The following is a 15,580-nucleotide window of genomic DNA, read 5'->3' on the forward strand; positions in this document are numbered from 1 at the left end:
CCTGCCAACTCAAGAACATTCCTGCTTAGGGGAATCTACATGCCCCTATTCTTCCTCAACAATATCTTGATGGCAGATGATATAGAGCCATAACTAATTTTTGGCTTTTCTGGATAAAGTATGGTTACATTAGGGTGACAAGGAAACACCAATGCATTAGGGGTAGCATGTCCAGTGGTCATTAATTAGCTATATGATCATATGCAAATTTCTCTCTTGTTCTGGGGGTGGCTCCTGCAGCTCTCAACAAGTTAAAGATATACAATAGTGGGCAAAATAATCAAATATCAGAAAGCCCAGATGAACAGATTTAGTGATGCTTTTGATGGGGGTGAGGGAGAGAGGACAATCAAGGTACTTTATCGTACTGGATGGAGGGGAGGAATTTGCAAAGGAAATAGAAGAGCCAGGGAGGTGGGAGTAAAATCAGGTGATAGTAAAGTCCTGAGAGCCCAGATGGCTCCAGGTGATGAGAGTAGTCCTCACTGCTAAGCTACAAGTAAGATGAGGACTGAAAACTGTCCTAGGATTTCAGCACCAGAGAGGTCATCTGATGATCGCAGAGGGTATTTTAAGCCTGCGGTAGGGGGTGGAAGACTGAGTGGAATCAATTGAGGAGTAAGTGGGAGGGAACATATGGGGACTACAAGGATAGACAACTTTCTGGAAAACTTTGGGTGTGAGGAGGAGGAGAGAGGGCTACAGGAAATGTGGAGTGGAAAGAAGATATTTTTAAGGTGGGAAAGACTTGAATTGGAGAAAATGTGATTGAGAGGAAAGGGTTGACTCCGTAGAAGTGAGACGGATGACTTGGTGCCCTAAAAAGACTAGGGAGGAGAGCCAGTGTGTGGGAGGAGGCACCATCCTTGCAGAGGAGGACACGGCCTTGAATGTCGATCAGGGAAGCCTGTGCTGCTGTGGAAATCACGTTCTAATTTGCTGGGCTGCTGCTATTCCTCCTTCCCTCACCTGGGGCCAAAACGCTTGTTCAATATCTCTTACTCAGACCTTCCTCCTCAGCAGCAGCCTGAATTTCAAATGCGTGCGGGGAGGAGAATGTCTCAGGACTTCATAGGCTCGTCCTTAGTGATTGGGACTAAACCCCTCCCTGCCTCAGTTCAAACAGAGGTTGATCAGGTGTGATGATGGTGCCAAGGCTCCTTGCTCACTGCCCGCTTTCAAGTGTTCATTGTCATCCGACTTTCCAATTCTCATCTTGCTGACCCACAGCTGACTGTCTCTTTTTGTCCCCTCAGACCAGCAGGACAAGCCGCTCTTGCCGTGCATGATGGTCTCATTTCCCCTGGTCTGGCCCAAACTCCTCTGTGTCTGGGTCCAGGGTGAGTCAGCATTCTCTAATGTTCTTGGCCAAGGCCATTTTTCTTATAAATGAAACGATTGGCCCCATTTGCCTAGTTTATGGAGAGGCCTAAGGAGTCTATCTGCCTCACCTGTGTGTGCTAGGTTGCTTGGGTGTCATTTAATCTGACTTCAGGATGTGTCACTCATTTCTGTAAGTGTTAATAAAATGCTGACCATATAAAAAATATCCAAGTGTGACATTTTTAAAAAACCCAAGAAGCAATGATCAGAAACACCAATTAACTAAAAGCTTTAATATGCTCATATGTGTTTCTGCATAACTAGCTTTTTAAAGCCTTGAGACAGAACGACAGTCTTTTTTTTTTAAAGCACCGAAAATCTGCAAGTCAATAAACATTCTATTCCCGTGCCACCCTATACTCATCCAACCCAATGATGATGAAATGCGCACTGACAAGAGCAATAAGAAAAATAATAACATTATCACAGGATCAATGTCTATTGTTGGCTTCATAAATAAAGGACTTGGCTTCCCATTGATGTTTAATTTTTGTAAATGCCTCTGGAAATTTAAGTAGCAGTAGGAAAACATTATCCTGAGATAATGTTCAATTTCTCCTAACATAAGCTCTTAAACCTTGGACGTGTGCAGTTTTCAGTCTGGTACAAATTCAGGGGTACAAATCTCTTTGGAACAGACTGAGGGAGATTTATTTTAAATAGGCTGGCTTTAGCGCTGTAGGTCTAGGGTACATGAGAGTAGATGGTGGTTAGAACAACAGAGGCAGAGAAATCCCGGAACCTTGCATTTTCCGTGCCTTCGTCTGAGGTATCCCTCCGCCAAATGGGGAGACTCTTTCTTCCCTTTCCATGTCCTATGGCTGGTGCTGCAGCATGTCCCACATTTGTACGAGGGGGAAATTGTGGAAGCTCAAAAGGGTTCACCTGTCTCTGTAGAACATTAGGATGTCTTAGTATTTTGTTACCCCTGTTGTCTCTCAACTGCTCTGGCAAGGACTCAAATAAATCCCTGGGGCTGTATAATCAGCACCAGGCTTGAATAACAAATGAACTCCTTCCAGCTCTATCCTAGGAAAAGCATTAGAGTACTTTGAAGCCAAAGAATCACAGATATTAAAGCTGAAAGAGAGCCTCCTTCAGAGATCTAATCTAGGATTCCTTAGCCCCCACTGCTCAGAAGGAATTCTGAAGATCCAGCTCAGAGGGCTGGGAAGTAACATCCATGTCTAGGGGTAGGTAAGTGTTCCTCTGACTTGGGCTTGTACAGAACCACCCAGAGGCTCATTAAAACACAGATTCCCTGATGCTGATGAAGTCCCAGAACCTAAGTCAGGTTCGGTGGGGTGAGGAGGTTCGGAGCCGACGACTAAAGAAAGAATTCTTAAGACGTCATTGGTGCAAAATGGTGGTTTATTAAAGCACGGGGACAGGGCCCGTGGGCAGGCAGAGATGCTGCTGCCCCGGGTTGTGAAGGTGGGCATGTTATATACCCCACGGTTGGGGGGGAGGTGGTGAAGGAATGGGGGATTTCGACAGAGTTCTCACATGCTAGGGAGGGTCTACAAGGTGCCGGGAGGTGGGGGGGGGGGAGTCTTTGCCCTTATGGCCTATCATTTACATTCCTTTCTACCCCAGTCTCCTCCAGTTTATGGTGGGAGGGGGACATTAGGGCTTCAGGAACCAAGAGTTATTTGCCTTTGGAAATTTGTGCTATTGATAAGGTAACCTCCCTGTTTAGGTCTCTAGGACATCTTGTAGGGCAAGGGAGATTCCTGTTCTGCAGGATTGCGATCCCTGCAAGTTAACCATTTATCGTTTTATGGCAGTCAGGGGTGCCTGAGGAATGCCACACATATGGAGGGGAGCGGGAGAAGAGGGGGTGCAAGGCGCCAGCTTTTGCTTTGTCCTCAGCCAGCCTCCTGCTCCCTCATCATTCCCCCCTGAACAATTTTGACCCTTAAATCTTTAAGGTGGTTGAAGGTGGAAGGTCTCATCTTCTGTAACTTCTTCGTGCTGAATAGGGGCATAGAGCTGTCCCTACCTGCTCGGGTCAATATTGGTCAGGGTAGGAACGTATAAGGGAGTTACGAAAGGTGGAGGCAGCTGAATCCAGCGCTGACAGTGAAGAGGCGTCCTCGTGCGTGACAAGGATCGTCTGTCATGGTGTAGTCATTGTAGCAATGGAGTCTCGGCACCAAGTAGAGAAACATGGAACAAAGCAACATATTAAGGTTAATGAGGCGATAAGAATGAGAAGCCCGAAAAGGAGATTTGGCCATAGCCCTCCTTCAAGCCATGAACTTAACTAATCACTAAAAGAGAGAGAGGGACCTTGTAGAGCCTTAATCTGGGCATTCATATCCTTTATATAAAAGTATCCTGTGATACTTTTGTGATAGTCTGGGATGTACACACAACATTCTGTCTTGATAATTGCACATGGGCCACCCTGGGCTGCTGTCAGGACATCTAAGGCCATCCTTAGTATAGCGATAAGGAGGGTTTTGTAACTTAGGCCCATATTTGATTGGGGAGTTATGGCTTGATAGCATCCCCTTTCCTTCCAAATAGCTCCCTGGGCATGTAGTACCAGGAAGGCATATTTGGAGTCAGTATAAATGTTAATTCTTAGGCTTTGACAATTTGACTACTAAGACAAATCTGGACCTGATGTGACATCATTATAGTCAGGGACTGTCCCATAGTGAGCTTTGAGGCTCCTTTTATGAGGGCTGTTCTATGCTTAGCTAAAGCATCTGTTTGCAATCGCACCTCAACAGAGGTGGCCTCTAGGATAAATATGACTAAGGGATGAAACCAATAAGACGACCTCTGAGTGGTCCAACCTTAACAATATCCTGATTACAGAGGATCATTGTCAAGTGGGAGAAAACTTGTCAAGAGATAAGGGGAGTTCCCCATGCATCATCCAATCCAATCATAAAGAAAGTGGGGTCATCCATTGTCTCCACAAGTCCATAGTTAATCCTATGGAGTGCAATAGGCTGGCTTTTAGGCAATTTCATTATCCCAGCCACACATAAGGTGTTAGTTAAGTTATACAATTGTAGGGGAATCAATCCCATTTTTCAGTTGTTTAATCATGTGCCGTGGGGTCTGCGAATATCCCCACAAAACAGTAAGATCAACGAAAGAAGCTATTGTACAACTTCTCTGAAGTTTACCTCAAATTGTTTAGCTTAGGTAAACATTTAAAGACAATCAAATCTAGAATTTAACATCCATAAAGGTGTGTTACTAAAACAATTTTTCTCTCTAAAATAATCCTCATTTACAGAGATAGCGAAATCAGGACTAATTCACTTGTGAAACAAGTCCAGTTTTAACAAACTTGGCCCATTATTTACATAAGCTCAGCAAGAATAGTTGAGTGTGATCATATAGATCTTTTAGAATCTGCTTTGCTGGAACTTCTTATAAGGAATCTCTAGGTTGAACTTTTAGTAGCCTCTCCGGGCCAGAAGCCAAGCCCTGTACTTGCCATCAGGCATGCCTGCAATACCTGTTGATTTGGGCGAGTTCCTCTTCCTGAGACTGCACCTACCAAGGAGTGACATTCTTTACTCACCTGGTGAGGCTGCTGGGAACTCTGTAAGCAAGGTATCAGGCCAACAGTCCCAAGAGGCTTTATGGCTCCAGGTTTCATAAAGTCAACCTTAGTTTCTTAAAGCTGTCTGGTCATAGCTGAGTTTATGCATATCTTTCTCAAATATGACATTCCAGTCAAAGCCTTGGTAAAATAACCAGTTTCCAATGGTGTCCTGTTACAAGGAGAACAGATTCTTATTGAACTTATGCAAATGACTGATTGCCATAGAAGAATGCTTACTGAGACCTTTTGGTTTCAGAGGGTTCATATAGGGAGAAAAGCTTGAATGCTTTGAGCACTTTTACAAATGAGCACTTATACATCTCTATAAGTTACAGATAACTTAAGAAAAAGTATCCCTAGTCTGGAAGAGCAAACATTAGAGAGAACCGGCAATGTTTAAAATAAGACAAAACATTAAGAGACACAACACTATAATCTTTTAGTTCATTTAGTCCCATGTTACTAAATCTGGTGAATGCGGCTTTAGTCAGTTTTGGAAATTCTTACCCATTTCAGTTTTAGGACTTTCAAGTATATCAAATATCTGTATTTGTCCTGAAAGTCCTTTATAGGAATCTCCTTGAAGATAAAACTCATTTTACAAGAGAATTAAAACAATTATAAATGACAAAAACTCAGAATGGATATGGTTAGAGCTAAAGAGACACGGGAGTTTACAATTTAGCTGCAAGGAAATCAGGTTATTTCTGTGATACATAACATTTCCATAATTACAGTATCAAGCGGTGATCTCTCAAAACATTAAAACTTTAGGAAGTGTGTAGAATCTCTAGAATAGTTATAATATTTTCCCAAGTGTAATCCAAGTTTTATCATTGGTTCAGTAGTACCTCATGAACAACTTCACATACCAAGGAAAAGCCTGAGTTAAAGAGATTTACAATTTAAATCCTGTCAACATTTGCTAAAATTTTAGAAAGTTTTAAAGCGCATGCCTAAATATAATTAGGGATGTTAAACACCTGATAAACAAAACATAGAAACTGGTTTTTCTGGGCAGGCAAAGAGAAAACCATTTACATTTTCTTAACAGATCAATTAGCTAAGAAAACTTTGCCCCTTTTAAACAGAAAGAAAACCAGCTTTTTATACCAGTGTCTTTCCCTTTTTTTATTTTACTTCTAAGTGTGCAGTCTTAAGATAGGAGTTTTCTGGGTTTCTCTCCTATCATGAATGATGTCGCAGACAAGGGGGGGGGGATCTTTCCCCTGCTGTCCTGTTTGCATCCCTCATGGGAATTTAGGAGCGTCTTAGCTAAGGCCTGTCCGTATAAACCCCGGACCAGGCTACTCCATGGAGTAGATGACCGTTATGCCATATGACGCCCCGCGAGACTCAAGGTGCAGCCCACTCAGACTCCGTAGCTGAAGTGGTGGAGCCATACAGACACATTCACACAGTCAGGCACTCTTCAGATTCAAACAGGTTGGATACCCTCCCCTTCAGGGCATCTCTGGCTAATGGGAGGTGATCAGTCTCCCCTTTCATTCTTTACAGATTAGAGTGAGTTTCTATGGTTACAGGCAATGGAGGATGGTAACAGGGTGTTTTTGCAGTCCCTCAAGGTTGGGCTGCTTCCTTAATCTCTCAAGGCCAAATGGCCCTTATACTTGGAAGTATAATCTGTGTGGAGGCAGGCCAGGAGAGTGCTAAATCACCTTGGAGGCTGTTTTTCTTTCTTTTTTTAGTCTGTCCTGACAATATCTAAAATTTCTTTTGTGAAGATTTCCGTTCACAAACCTTCTACAACTTTCCTTTGCATTCAGGTTTTGTCCCAAGCCATTTCCTTCTAAACAACCATCTCATTTAGGACAAAATTACCTTCCTTTACCTTCAACAAAATGTATTCCCATTCCTTAAGTCTTTCTTACATATCTCCTACTTTCCTACATACAGTTTCCCTTTATTTCCATCAGTCTTAGTTACACTAAGCAGAACTTTGTATTCTTAGAAACACCTTTAGTTATTAACCAATTGTGAACTGTTACAACAGAATTCTTCAGGTGGCAATTTATGAATCAGTTAAGTAGAAAACAAGCTTACCAGCAGATTTAAATACTCTTAGTTTCTTTGCAGTAAGAAGTCAAAAGCACAAACCTACATTCAGTAATTAACAACTTAGAATTTTATCCTGTTTGGTTAAGACCTAGATGTCCACAATTTAATTCCATTTGTCATCCAAGCAAAACTTTAAAACTTTCAGGTTACCAAAGACTTTGAAAGCTACTTCAGCAATTACCCATTAGAAATTTGAGACAGACAATTAACCATCAGTTTAGTCATTTCTTTGCTAACAAATTTTAACAAGTTAAACAAGCTTATTTGACCTTCAGTAAACTTTGATAGAATAAAAGCTTCACATTTACTGCTGTTAACTTAAAAGACAGGTCTTAATTAAACCGACAAACTTAACTTAGTTCCAATAGTGATTTATGTTCCACCTGGGCCCACTCCACTTTGAATGTTTACCTGAGACATGCGTGGGAAGATCTGGAGTGGGGAGTGTTAGGTCCAGGGGTGCTCTTCTTGCTCCTTTACAGTGGAGAGAGAAGGAGCTGTGGTGTATGATCTAGAGGCCAGTCATGCAGGCTGCACACACGTTGGTACAGAAACACGTAAGGGGGAAACAGAAGAAACAAAGTGCTGCCAGGAGGCAGAGAAAAGATTCCCGGTTTTAGAGCTCATAAGCCCCAACAGAGGAGCAGACGCCATGCTTTCCCACCAGCAAGGGGGAAGGGGTTAGGCAGTCCAAGTCAGGCCAGAGAACACAGGGAAACTTCCCCGAAACAAAGAGAGTTTCGGCAGCTGCTTGGGAATATTCCTTATAGTCTCTGTCTCGAGTTAGACAGACCCCAGTTGGCTCCAGTTATAGCCATTAACACGGGAAGTGAGTGAGGGAGAAGCCCCCACATCTATTAGGAGTAACAGAGAGAAATAAAGCCAGAATCCCCTTTGCTAGGGATGGCCCAGCAACCTGGGTTTACTAGAAGAAGGCTTATTTACATAATTACCATCCAATATGTCAGGAGAAAGTTTACTAGATGACTCATTTGGGCAAACACATTCCGCAAAAGCCCCTTAGACTGGGGTCCTGGTGCAGAGCAATGAAGGCCTAGGTATGAGCAATGCAGGCACCCTAGGTCCATTTGCCCTGCTTCCTGCAGAGGAGATCTAACTGATAGATCCCACTGAGGCCATGCAGTGTTACAGGAGCTCGGTCCTTTCCTAAGTTTTGCAATCCAAATTATTTCCAGGGGGTTAAAAGGCACCCCAAGGTAGAGTCCTTGGGAACTGAAGAAGCCTACTGAGGCCATGCTTCCAGAAAAGTAATGAAGGTCCATTACCAAATCCCCCCTGACTCCTGGGTAGCGTCCCACGCAGGATATGTCAGAGGTTCCTGTGTGTCAAAAGCGACCAGAGGCGTCCCTCAAGATATCACTATTGATCACCGTCATGCCTTAAAAGGCCCTGGAGGGGTGCTGGCGTCCCTCCACTTCCCCATCGCATCCTAGGCTACAGATGGGTGCCTGGTGAATGGACTAAAATGCTTGTGCCATGCTATCATATGTCCTGAAGACTGCATACTGTTTTGCCATATTAACCCATGGAAATACTAGAAAAGTTTGGAAAGGGGAAATTACTCAATTTCATAGCTTTAGGCGGTTTGCAGAAGACACTGATGAGAAACAGTAAAGACTGAAATCCATCATGGTCTATGCGACATTCCAACACATGTGGTCCTTACAGCCAACTTCCCTAGGAAACGGTCCCCGGTTGCGTTTTAATTCAATCGGGTACTAGTTTCGGCCGGCTCCCAGTGGAGGTCCCGCGGCCAGAAGTGGCTAGACCGGGCATGTGGAGGGGATCACATTAGATCAATCAGGAGGAAACCTCACACGGGAGTCTTAAGATTGGCAGCCCTCCTGGTGACTTAGGTGGCTGTCCCGTGCCCAAGAGAGACAACTTTCTATAAGAACAGGAATAAAGAGAGGCCATCAAGTTTCTGGGTCTTATTGCCATTCCGGCCAGGGTACTAGCTTACAGCCAAAAGGCAGACGTTCTCCTCCTCGTAGAGTAGCCACGGGCTAGAGGATTGCAGCCTGAGCAATTGACATGCTAGTGTTCCAATAAGACCATACTCCTTGAAAAGCCCTGGAATGAGCATAAAGGAAAAGGAGAGAAAGTACTCACCAATTTTGCACCGAAGCTCAGAGTCCAAATATAAAGACTCATGAATCTCCTGGCTGGCTCGCCAAAAATGATGAAGTCCCAGAACCTAAGTCAGGTTCGGTGGGGTGAGGAGGTTCGGAGCCGACGACTAAAGAAAGAATTCTTAAGACGTCATTGGTGCAAAATGGTGGTTTATTAAAGCACGGGGACAGGGCCCGTGGGCAGGCAGAGATGCTGCTGCCCCGGGTTGTGAAGGTGGGCATGTTATATACCCCACGGTTGGGGGGGAGGTGGTGAAGGAATGGGGGATTTCGACAGAGTTCTCACATGCTAGGGAGGGTCTACAAGGTGCCGGGAGGTGGGGGGGGGGAGTCTTTGCCCTTATGGCCTATCATTTACATTCCTTTCTACCCCAGTCTCCTCCAGTTTATGGTGGGAGGGGGACATTAGGGCTTCAGGAACCAAGAGTTATTTGCCCCTGGAAATCTGTGCTATTGATAAGGTAACCTCCCTGTTTAGGTCTCTAGGACATCTTGTAGGGCAAGGGAGATTCCTGTTCTGCAGGATTGCGATCCCTGCAAGTTAACCATTTATCGTTTTATGGCAGTCAGGGGTGCCTGAGGAATGCCACACATATGGAGGGGAGCGGGAGAAGAGGGGGTGCAAGGCGCCAGCTTTTGCTTTGTCCTCAGCCAGCCTCCTCCTCCCTCATCAATGCCACCCTTAGTTTCTGATTCTGTAAATCTAGAGGTGGGGCCCAGGAATTTGCATTTCTAATAAACTCCAAGGTCATGCTCAAGTTTTTGGTCTTGGTGAAGAGTTTAGACTTTGAGAATCACTGGACTGGAGTTCTCCTCTCTTGATTTCATGATCCATAAACTGGGCTCTTTTGAGGTAACAGGTGAGTTTCTGCAACCTGTGGGGTCGAAGAGGGGGCAGAAATACCCATATTCCCCAAGAGAAACTTATTCCACTATAGGGACTCTGCATAGTTTTTGCCTGAGTAAGAGAAAGCTCTGTTCCTGGCTGTGAACTTAGGGCCTGGATCCAGCTACTCAAAAGCCACATGGGCTTGGAAAAACACAGGGATTTCTCATGTATCCCCACCTCTGACCGCAAGTCAGAGAAGAAGGACTTGGGAGAAGAACTGTCACTTTCCTGGGGATCTGAAATAGAAAAGCGAACTTGAGAAGGCCTCGCTGATGTCTGAACAGTGGATTTGCATTTGCTGTGGTGATCACTCAGTGCCGGGCAGACCTGACAGTGATGAACGATGCTGGATTGCACTAAAATTCCATCAAAGCTCGCAGGGTGGAGACCCTAGCCACTGAGCCCAGGCCTTTCCTGTCAGGGCATCTGCGGGATCGGTAGACGGTTGACGAACTGATGGTTAAGCAGCAAGGAGGGGGGTGGAGGGAAAGAGGCAGCAAGGTGGGCATGGCAAGGTGGGTATTTAGACTGAGCAGTGATGAGGTCAGGGGTCAGCGGGAGAGGAAGGAAGGGCGAAGAGCAGTGGGAGGATTTCCTTCAGTTCTGAGAATTTTAGGCCCTAACGCGGCCTCCCTTCTTCCCTGATGGAAGAATATCAGGAGAAACTCTGTTTGCCTCCCATTGTAGTCCCATCCATGCCTGGAACAAGAGGAGAAAACAATTCGGCTCTTTGCAGGGGTGCGCGTGCTAAATCTTGCTGCCTCCCTCACACTGAAGTTAGAAAACAGAAGCTCTGTAATTGTCAAGTCATTGTCCTGCTTCTCTCTCTTGTTTCTTGTCTGCAGCCTTTCTAAGTATTTTCCCCCTTTGTTTTAATTCCTTACATCATTTTCCTCTTCTGTTCTTTCTCGCTGGCACCGTCTTTGTTCCTTTTTGGGGAATTCAGACTTCTGCTCTGAATTCAGAGCAGACTGCATAGGTGGTTATGAAACACACGGTTTGTGGAGCCACTCCTCCCCCATCCAACTTTCATTTCAGGCAAAATGAGGCCCCCCCCACTTCTATTTTGCTTAATGTAGATACTGGTGAGATGTAACCTGCATATAGGAAAACACACAAATATACATTTTCAGCCTGATGGATCTTCACAGAATGAACGCATGGAGTGACCAAAACCAAGATCAAGAAACAGAACATGGCCAGCCCCCCCTCAAAGCCCCTAGAGCCCCCTTTCAGTGACCCCCCACACCCCGGAATTTCTTTCATCCTGACTTGTAACACCACACATTAACTGTGACTGGTTTTTAATTTTATGTAAATGGAATCATTCAATACATACTAATTTGTGGCTGGCGATTTTTCTCAGTATGACATTTCTGAAATTCATTTATGTTGTTACATGTCCTTGTAGTTAGTTCCTGTTTTTATTGTTCTCTCTCCCTCCCCCTCTCTGTGTAAAGGACGTATCATGCTTTATTCGTTCCACTATTGATGGACATTTGGTTTTTCTAGTTTGAGACTGTTAGGAGTTTCATTGCTATGGACATACTTTGCATGGTTTTCTGCAAACACACATCCTCTCTCTGTTGGATTTCTGTACGAGTGGAACTGCTCCACAGACTGGCACTTACTCATCTTCAGTAGATACTACTAAGTGATATTCTGTAGTTGCTTTACCAATTTATAGTCCCACCAGAAGAGTTCAAGAGTTCTGCTTGCTCTAGAGCCTCACCGGATATTTTTAATTGTAGTCATTCTGCTCTCCAGGTGTTGATAGAGGATTGTGGGTTTAATCTGCATGTCTTCAGTGGTGAGTGGAGCACCTTTCAGTGTTTGCTGGCCATTTAAATACATTTCTGGGGAAGTGCCTGTTAAGTATTTCGTCCATTTACAAAATCAGGTTATCTGCTTTTTCTTATTGCTTTGTAGGAGTTCTTTATAATTGTGGGTGTGAATTCTTAGATGGATGTTCTAGAGCAAATGTCTTCTCCCAGCCAATGGCTTACCCTCCCACTCATTATTAAAGTCCCTAATTTGCAATTGTCAAACTCATACTTTAAACTCTAGCTCAACTGTCAGCTTTCTGGTGACTTTTTACCCATCCCCTATCTCTCAGGGTCATTGCCCACTCCTTGGCCCTCTACAGCATCTGCCTAAAACCCTCTCATAGAAATTGTCACTTTAGCTACAACGATCCATTTTCTTACTGCTCCCCTTCCAGCCCATAAGCACTCTAGGGAGAGATGACTATAAATGGAACAGAGGCTGCTATTTTCATGGAGCATCTGGGTATTTTGTTTGTTTTTTACTTTTTAATTATCTGTGTCCTAACTTTCTACTATGTGTATTACCATCATAATGATAAAAAATATATATATCATACCTTAAAGAAAAGAAATATATATAATATTGTGCCCTTATCCCTGCCTCATCTCCAACACTATGTGTTGGATGGCTGTCTAGCATAAATTTCAGTCAATGTGGTAAAAAGTAAGCTCTTCATTTTGCTTTTCTGTCCCAGCTCAGTTTCTTTTCTGGTCTCTATGCCAGGTGTGGGATGGCAGGATTACAGCCCAGAAACTAAGAAGAGAGATTTGCTCTAACTTCTAAATTTGCTTTACTTCCTTCTCCAACATCCAAACAATGCTTTCTAGCTCTACTGTCTTTTTTTGTCTCTGTTCTTTTGGAAAACTATAACAGCTTCTAAATTGCTCCTTTGCTTACCTTTGTCAGGGAAAAAAAAGTCACACTTGATGGAGTTAACGATGTAAGGAAGATTTTAGTCAGGACTACTGTAATAAAGATCAAAATTATTGCCATAGGGGAAAAAGATTGAATTCAGTTTCATAGAAACAAAAGATGGGAGTTTTTAAGTTTTAAACAAAAGATGGTTCCGTAGAGTATTGGGTGGAAAAGTACTGGAGGACTTTAGGGGGCAGGTTGGTCAATGTGATTAGGCTGTCTGTATTTGTTAATTGGTGTTTATCAAAGTTAGGCTTCTATCCTGCCAGCAGAAACTGGGAAATGGCTTTAATCTTCTCTTGAGGATTGCATTTCAAAGGGATGACTCCTGGGTCCTTCAGAACAATATCCCTGAGTTGTAATTGGCTGGGAGAAGAGTTAGTTCTCAAAGGCACAGGGAAAGAATTTCCAATCACCAGTTTTCTAAAGTAAATGCTCGAAGGAAAGGGAGATCAGAGCCAATAGTCAGAAGGAAGCCTGTCAAAAGTCAGACCTAGGGAAATGTTAGTCTTGGTTATGCTCACCCCAACTTAAATGTCAGAATTTAAACTGATCTTAACATTCTATTTCTTTATTCCAAAATCTTCTATGGCTCTATGCTAAGCACCAAAGGAGCTCTAAATTCATGCACGCATTGAAGTATCTCTATGCTCTCACCCCAGGTTCCCCTGAGTCTAACTCCTGCCATATGGGAGGTGGCACTGGTGTGGCATTCTGGGAATGGTCACATGTCAGTGTGTTGATGAGGAGTGTCTCTCATCTCGGTTCCCTAGACCAGCCACTGGTAGCCCAGAGGAGGATCATAAATGGGAGCCATTCTCTGGGGCTGGGACAAGGGGTCTCTGAATCTCTCTGTAAACTCTGCCTGGTGACCTGCCCTGTAGTGACCCAGCTATCCCTTAAGAACTATCTGATGGGGGCATCATGTCAGGATCAGTTGGGCAAAACTCTGTGACTTCTCATTTGAAACCACCTGTGCCCCAAGTCATGTCCTCCATGTTAGCCAGTCATGTCCTATACTTTTCCTGTGAGTTCAAAGATTGGACATGGCTTTCTTTAGTGTTTTCTGAATGATAAGGAAGATCTAAGATTCTCTACCTATCTAATCCACCAAAGATGCAGAACTCAATAGAAATGGTATAACAAATTTAAGTGTCTGAAATTCAACCTGAAGTTGAAGTGACAGCATCTAATGTTTCTTTGGAGAAGTCACTGTTACACTCTGCATGTGGAGGGTGAAACTGCCTCCCCACTTCCTCTGGTCCCTCAGAAATGATAAGGACTCTTCACCCTACCTGTCCATCAGACATGGGGCTGACTTCAACTTCTGCTGTGGGTAGAGCTTAGGTCATATTTAATTCTTAGGACCGCTTTTTTGGGTCCTACCTTTCATGCCTCTCATATGTACTTTTCTTAATAAAGGGACAAAAGGGTGAGGGATTAGTAACTATAGTTATCATTTATTAAGTTACCATTATTAACTTATCAGTTAAGGCTTTTAGTAGCAAATAGTCAAAACTGACTTGAGCAGAAGGGTAATTTATTAAAGAATATTAGCTTGTACAACGAATCTCCAGCAAAACTAAAGAACAGTTTGGAAGCTGTGCAGCCAGGAACAATATCCCAAATCTCACTACAGAATTTGAGGTAATGAGGACATTGCACCTCAATGAGGACATTGAGGTATTGAGGACTGCCACCCCTGGCCATAGCACACAGCTTGACCTAGTAATGCTGAACGTTGGAAGCCACATCTAATTTTCCCTGCAGTGACAATGAAAGATAAATACTATTATTGTCATTTTACAGTGATAAGTGAAGTTCAGAGATGTTAGCTAGCTTGTTTCTAAAGTCAGCTAAAATGTCTCAACTGTAAGCTCAGTGGGGGTGGGGACTATATTGAGTTTGCTCACCGTTGCAAGCTCAGAGCCCAGTACAGTGCCTGGTCCATAGTAGGTACTGAATATACTTATAGAATGAATATGCAGGGAAAGTGGTAAAGATAGGTATGGTTACTTTCCCTACTTTCTTTGGTACCATATCCCATGTTTCTGGTCAAAGCATTGGCCAAACCACTCAGGATCAGGTGGTCATAATGTTGTGTCTTCTTGGCTGTGGTCATTGGTTCCAAAGTTTGAAGGATGTGAATTTGGTCAGATGTCCTGTTATATGGAGCAAGACTGAAAGCCAACATACAGAGAGAAGTGAAAACAGGATTTGTGACTCAATTATTCTGCACGATGTTAAATTGACTCTTTTATAAGTAAGTACTATTGTTTTAGTCAAAAAGGGCAGGTTGAAAGTGGTGTTGTCATAGGAAGATGGTTTTATTTTGGATGTCAATTCCATTGCCCCATTAGATGTATATGCTACAAGAAATATTCTAGAACTGGGTCAAAATGTATGTCTTCTCAGTCTTTCTTCCTCTCTTCTTGGCAAGCCCTCAGGCATTTTACCTTACCTATATTTAAAGAGAGTCTCTTTTACTTAGTTTTTCTACCTCCAAACCCAGCTCAGTGAATATCACTGAGATCTGTTTGTTGGATACCTGCTCGGCCAAGGTTGGGATGGTGATGATGGATAGAGGAAAGCAGTGCAGATTCTGGTGGCTATGGCTGGTTTCAAGCCACTGGAGAACAGTTCTACTGGAAGCAGTCTGTTGTTCGGGACTCTTACATGGCCATTCATTCAGGCTAGCTATAGTAATAGGACTGTTGTGAAGTTGTCAGTGTTATGAAGTTGTCCATGAGTTGCTCTGAA

Source organism: Mustela putorius, unplaced genomic scaffold (genome assembly GCF_011764305.1).
Source record: "Mustela putorius furo isolate JIRA1106 unplaced genomic scaffold, ASM1176430v1.1 tig00003834_pilon_pilon_pilon, whole genome shotgun sequence".
Classification (NCBI taxonomy): domain Eukaryota; kingdom Metazoa; phylum Chordata; class Mammalia; order Carnivora; family Mustelidae; genus Mustela; species Mustela putorius.